Below are 6,000 nucleotides of genomic sequence, written 5' to 3'. Positions count from 1 at the left end.
TAGCACACAATCATTTTTCTCCCTAACTGTCCAATATGCTAAAGTTTTTAATTTTCATAATGCCCTTCTACGAAATAAAATTCTGACATTGTGTTCTGTTTTATAAATGTATTCTATGATACAATGGCTTACATGTAAACTCATATTTGTATATCACTTGCACTTTCACACTTAAATTTAGTCTTTTGTAAGCAGAATGGTTACATCAAAAATCAGAACAAGACAAAGTAAAATAAGTGTTACTTATGCAATAAATACAACTTATCCTAATAAGTCACTTGGCTAAATGAATTTTAAAAATTATCTCCACCATCCATAAAGCTACATACAGCAGTGAATTCTTAGCAGTGAATTAGGTAGTGGAGGTTAACAATTCAGACTATATATTTACCAAAGCAAGGAAAAAAGGCAAATAAAATATTAACAGTTTTGCAAGGGTTCCCTTGCTTAGTGCTGTCTGGTACATACAGAAAACGACTGCAGGCAGTTCTTGAGAAAAAATAACATGTAGTAAGGCATGACTAGTCTTGTACCAATGAATAGCCTAACGCATAGACATTTTTTCTTTGTTAAAGGCAATTAAGGCAATTCTGAAGAGGAGTACAGTGACACAGCCCATGGTGAAGAAGCATTCTGTGAATCAAACACACACCCTGAAGAGAGCTTGCTTTGTTGATTATAAGGTTTAGGTTCCTAAGATATTTCCTCATGGAGATTAATCTTTCCTTAGTGTTAACGGCTCCATTTGTTAGCTTCCATTTGCTGTTTGCTGAAGTCCAAAGAAAAGCATAAAGAAACCCAACCTCAGCAAAATACATGACATGAAACATGCTGTTTATTAAATTCAATAGAGATTTCTTTGTATAGAGGACTGCTTTTGTATCAATTTTATACCATTTTAACTAATTGTCTGTGTAAATAAATCCACAGAGGTATCCCCTCAATTATTTTAAAATTATTTATTATGAAACTCTACATGGAAATGTGCACCTATGGAAGGAGGCTGAGGTAGCAGAAGCAATGACTGCTTTACTCCATATACAGTAGATGATACACGGGGAGGCTAACAGAAGTGTTTTTATTTATTTATTTATTATGAGATGGAATTGGCTCTATTTTGAGTTTAATTGCTCTTTCTCATTCATGACCATATTCTGACAGCACGATGACACAGAGCAGCCCAAAACAATCGTCCCTTTATTCTTTTGGTCTTACAAAACATTTCATCTCATGGTGTTTTTTGACTGTTCTGAAATCACTAAAACTCCAGCAGCTTTACAATAAATGCTTATGTCTCCTTTTTTTTTTTTTTTTCAGATTGAATCTCCTTCATGAGGCATAGATACACAGAGGTGTAACTTTCTGCTACCTTTACTTTGCCTATGTCCAAAGCCTCCCATATTCAACTGAATTTCCCAAGACTTTCAAAATAAGTACTTACATTTAATTTATGATGATCATATGTTCTTTTATTTTTGAGAGTTTTAACTCAGTAGGCATAGAAGGTATAGATGAACTATAGTCTCTTTCAATTTCCTACTAGGAGAAAACATTAGGACAGGATTATTGAATAACAGTGTTTTAACACTGAGCAAGTAAATTGCAAGAAATATTTACTCTTTTTCTTCATCTCCTTCCTCTCCCAGAGAATTATCTGGAGACAGATTATGATTTTCTTGTGTTAACTCATCATCCAAATGTGTGCAATGGCATGTTTTTTTTTTCACTCTGGTTTGTCCATAACTGCTTTACAGTCCAAGTTCTGACACACAATATTGAAAACTTATGCTTTCTGGATTTTTCATGAAGGTATAAGATAACTTGTATGAATTTTCTTGCATGGGCTCTGTTATGAGGATTTCTGGGTCTGGAAAAGGCTATAGGACCTTAGGTCTCTGAATATCATCAGCACAGCTGATAAGCAGTATCAAGGATCCTCTGAGTGGCAGCCAGTATCTAATAAGCACCATGCTTAAAAAAATACTCTGTCTATAACAAGCACTCTGTAATATGTGTCTAAATGCCCATACTCTGGACACATTTATACTCTAGGGGCTATGTTCATATGAGATATTTCTTCATTCATATTCACACAAAATCGCTCTCAGTTCTTCAATAGGGCTTTTGTGGATGGTGTTGTCTGTTCTAACTGAGTTGGCTTATTTGCTTGCCAGAGATTTCTCTTTTCCGAGTGCAATCGATCTCAAATCTTCCTCAAATCTTGCCTGTCTCATTCTTGCTGACACCAATGATATGTGTCATGGAGATAAGCATGGTAAATACATATAACAAAAAATTATTACGTGCAAATGGAGAATCCTTGTCACTAGAGTCCCTGGATTCCTACTAGAAGCTGTTAGATAAAATTAATATATTACTAGTGTCATTCTGGAGGGTATGATAATACAAAGGTAATATTTTGAGTCTATATGCCACAGCCGGATTTGTCATGCAGTTATGAAGTCGTATTAAATAATCAAACCTTCTTAATTTTTTGTAACAGAGATACTCATGGCTGACAGCGAAAGGATGGTGCCCAATCTCAGTGGTTTGTTTGAAAACTCGCCTATCAAACTGCTCTTCAAGCTTGGAGCTTTCTTACTTCTGGGTGTCCCGAGCATTCATAACTGTTCATACTGTTCACAACTATTAAGCACACCTAATATTATTCAGTCATAACCTTACATTCCATTTTAATAAAAAGCAATACAAGGAATGTAAATTAAAATTATAAACAAGTCTCCCTGGGCTTGCATCTAAAATCCTCTTAATAAGAGTATTTTTTTTTCAGAAATGTTTTGTTCTACTACTCTATCTCTAGCTATGACAATCTTCCTGACTTTTGATTTACACTTCTCTCTAGACTTTGTGCAATGCCTGCTGGTAATGTGCAAAAGCAGCTATGGTCTTTTCTTGCTTGACCAGTTTATTATTACTGTGTGTGAGTCATCTTTGTTGCTGCCCTTTTAAGACTCTTTCACAAGCTGGCATTTCAACAGCCAACACTCCCAATACTCAGTTTTGTTTATTGAACCTTTATGCCTGTTCAATTTTTAATGCAAGTGATTTATGTTCTCCCTACAAGACTATGCAGCATTTTATTTGACTGAGTCAGTTTATGTTGTGCTCCTAGATCTTTAACTTTTGTTTCCAGAGCAGTATATTCATCAAGCCACTGTTTTTCTCTCTGCATAGCACAGGTTATAATTCAGTCCTTGAGAAGAGTTGTTGAGGCCTCCCACTAAGTTCACAGAAAACTATTACTCCCTAATTTTCAGAGACTCTGCTTCTGCTGCTTTATTTTAAGGAGGACTTTTTCTAATAAGGAGTTATTTAAACATCAGTTTCCAGTAGATGGACAGATGGAAGACAACCTTAACTCCAAGAAAATTGGAGTATAACTTGAATGAGAAGAGGGAGAAGGAACCATCAGGCAGGACAAATATAACCTGACAGCAAACATGGAGGTGGGAGGGAAAGTCATCTATTAAAGACCTTAATGTGAACTCAGGTCTTATAGTGTCAAGGTTATCCTCAGCTTTGCTTTCATTCATGGTCTCACTCCTTTCACTTCTGCTCTTGCTCCTTTCCTTTCTCCCTCCTTCTCCTTCACTTGTCTTTTGTGTTATCTTTTGTGTCACAGATGGACTACCCCCCTTTTCTCCCCCCAGCCCCTTCTCTCTGCCAAGATCTCACATCTTTCAAATTCCTCACTAAAACCTACTTCATCAGGGAATTTTCACTCCTTATCCAAGCCAGATGCCTTTCTTGCTCTGAATATTTTTTCCATATCTTCTCTTGTCTGTCTTAAGACCCGGATATCTGGCATCTTGGGATTATCAGTAATTTTCTTTCTTGAGAGAGAATGAGAATTCCTGAGGGTCCCTCAGGCTATTTCTTGCTATTACCATTCAACAGTTTTCCCTCTCTTTATAAAAAATAGTATGCATGTGGGGGAGGGACAGCCTAGGTAATGGTAGGCCATTGGCATTAAGGACTCCAAATTTCCAGAACTTTCTTTTTCATTCTGTCTAAAATAGCCTGAAAAGGTAACTTTCCCAAAACTCCACAAAAATATCTCCTCAGTGAAGCTTTTATTCAAAGTTAGAGGTATGCATTCAATAATGTTAAAGATGTAGAAAGGACATTCAATGCTGCTAGGAATTTACTGTGTCTTGGCGAAGCATAATTTAATCTAAACACAAAACATATAGTCTATGATTGCTGCTATCTATAGCAGTCATCTTTCAAGTGGAGCAACTTCACTTTCCTTGTTAATTTTTATTCTCTGTGAAATGTTGAACACAATGTCATTAACATAATAAACACTGTTTACACAGAGATCAACTATTGCTCTTCTCATGTTTCATCCTAGTAAATAAATTTCGCTGCTGCTACTTTGGCATATAAAAGGAGCAACCCCGGAAAGAAATGGCCTCCTTAATTACCTTCGTAATATTTGAAGTGTATAAATCCTCATTTAAAGCTGTCCAAACTAAATAATCACAACCAATCTGCGGACATAGCTACAAGGTTATTTGAAAGATCTTCCAGAAGACAAATGAAGTCTTCAGCAGTAACTTAAGAACACTTTTAATTGTAAAAGACCTCATTAGCAAGGATCAATTCTGAGAATTTTTTTATTCAGTGGGAGATTGCGTTAGTACCAACAGTGCATGTACTAGTGAGAGAAGTTCAGCCTTGCAATGCTGCTAGTAACTGAGCAGTTGAGGAAAAAATGTGGCTACATTCTGAAATTCTTTTGAGTTAGTTGGATGCTTTGTCCCACAGTGTGAACTGAGTTGCTCTTGTTAGACAAAATGAGCTAGGCTCATTTATTGAAACTTTGGCGTGCCTCCTTCAAACACATCTGAAATACTTTAGGCAAACAGGCACATATTAAGATCTTTAAACAAAGCAGAAGACAAAAGGTATATCTCTTTACATTGGGCTCTCTTGGGAATGACTTCACCTTGTCATCAGTTTAAACCAAAGTTGTGCTTGACTCTGTTGAAATATCTGTGTTTTCCACCTTATCTGAATGGTAGCCTTTGCTTTCTCTTGCTCTCCATCTCTTGCTCATAGTACACATTGGACATACTCCTCTAACTCAAAATTATTGTATAGACGAGAACTTAAAGTCACTAACAGGTGTTACACTATAGATCAGATTAAAATATTTAAACTGACAAATCAAGAACATCATCAGACTTCTACAGTATAAAAGTATTTCAGACATTGCAAATAATAACACATACAAATATACCAGGACAGTGTCAGTCCTTCCTGCATTCCCTTGCATTTATGTACTTTTTTCAGCCTCCATTCCTTGGGTTACATTTGAAGACACTCTTTGTTTATGCTCATAGTAGGAGGTAGCACAGTCCAGGAGGGCTGGAATTGCAGTCCTATGCTTTTGAAGGACCAGCTGCATGGTGAGGACCTGCTGCCCATGCTATGCACAGTCAAGATGACACTGGACTGAAAATGAGCAGGTGGTTTGTGTCCCAGGATTGGTCATCATATGAACCAAAGCTCAGTAAGTGGGGACCACTGGAAAAGTCGCTTCAAAGGTGCACTCCTAATCCAAACCATAATGCAAACATATACTTACCCTAATTTGGCTTATTTCTCTTCCTTTTTGACTACAATAAGAGCAGAATTTGAAGGAGAATGAGAGATTTATAAAGCCCCAATCCTGTTCTGCATACTGCCTTGCATTTTCTTTTAAATGTTTAATCTTTTATTGTATCCAGATTTCCTCTAATGCACTGTCCTTTACTGCTTTTAAAGTCTTCCAAATTGTTTTGTGCTTTTTTTCCTTCTTTTTTACAGCTTATTATTTCAGGATTTTTTTTTTTGGTAATTATTTTGTTTTCTGTGATTTCTTCTGCACACTTTCGTCTTTAGAATAAACTATGCTAAACATTACCCAGAGCATTTCTATTTTTGATTCAGCCTTCCTTCTTTTCTCTCTTTTATGACTTTGTTACATTTCTT

The sequence above is a fragment of the Tinamus guttatus genome, unplaced genomic scaffold (assembly GCF_059628265.1).
Source record: "Tinamus guttatus ecotype Peru unplaced genomic scaffold, ASM5962826v1 Tinamus_guttatus_pri_ptg000782l, whole genome shotgun sequence".
Classification (NCBI taxonomy): domain Eukaryota; kingdom Metazoa; phylum Chordata; class Aves; order Tinamiformes; family Tinamidae; genus Tinamus; species Tinamus guttatus.
Note: the sequence above shows the minus strand (reverse complement) of the source record.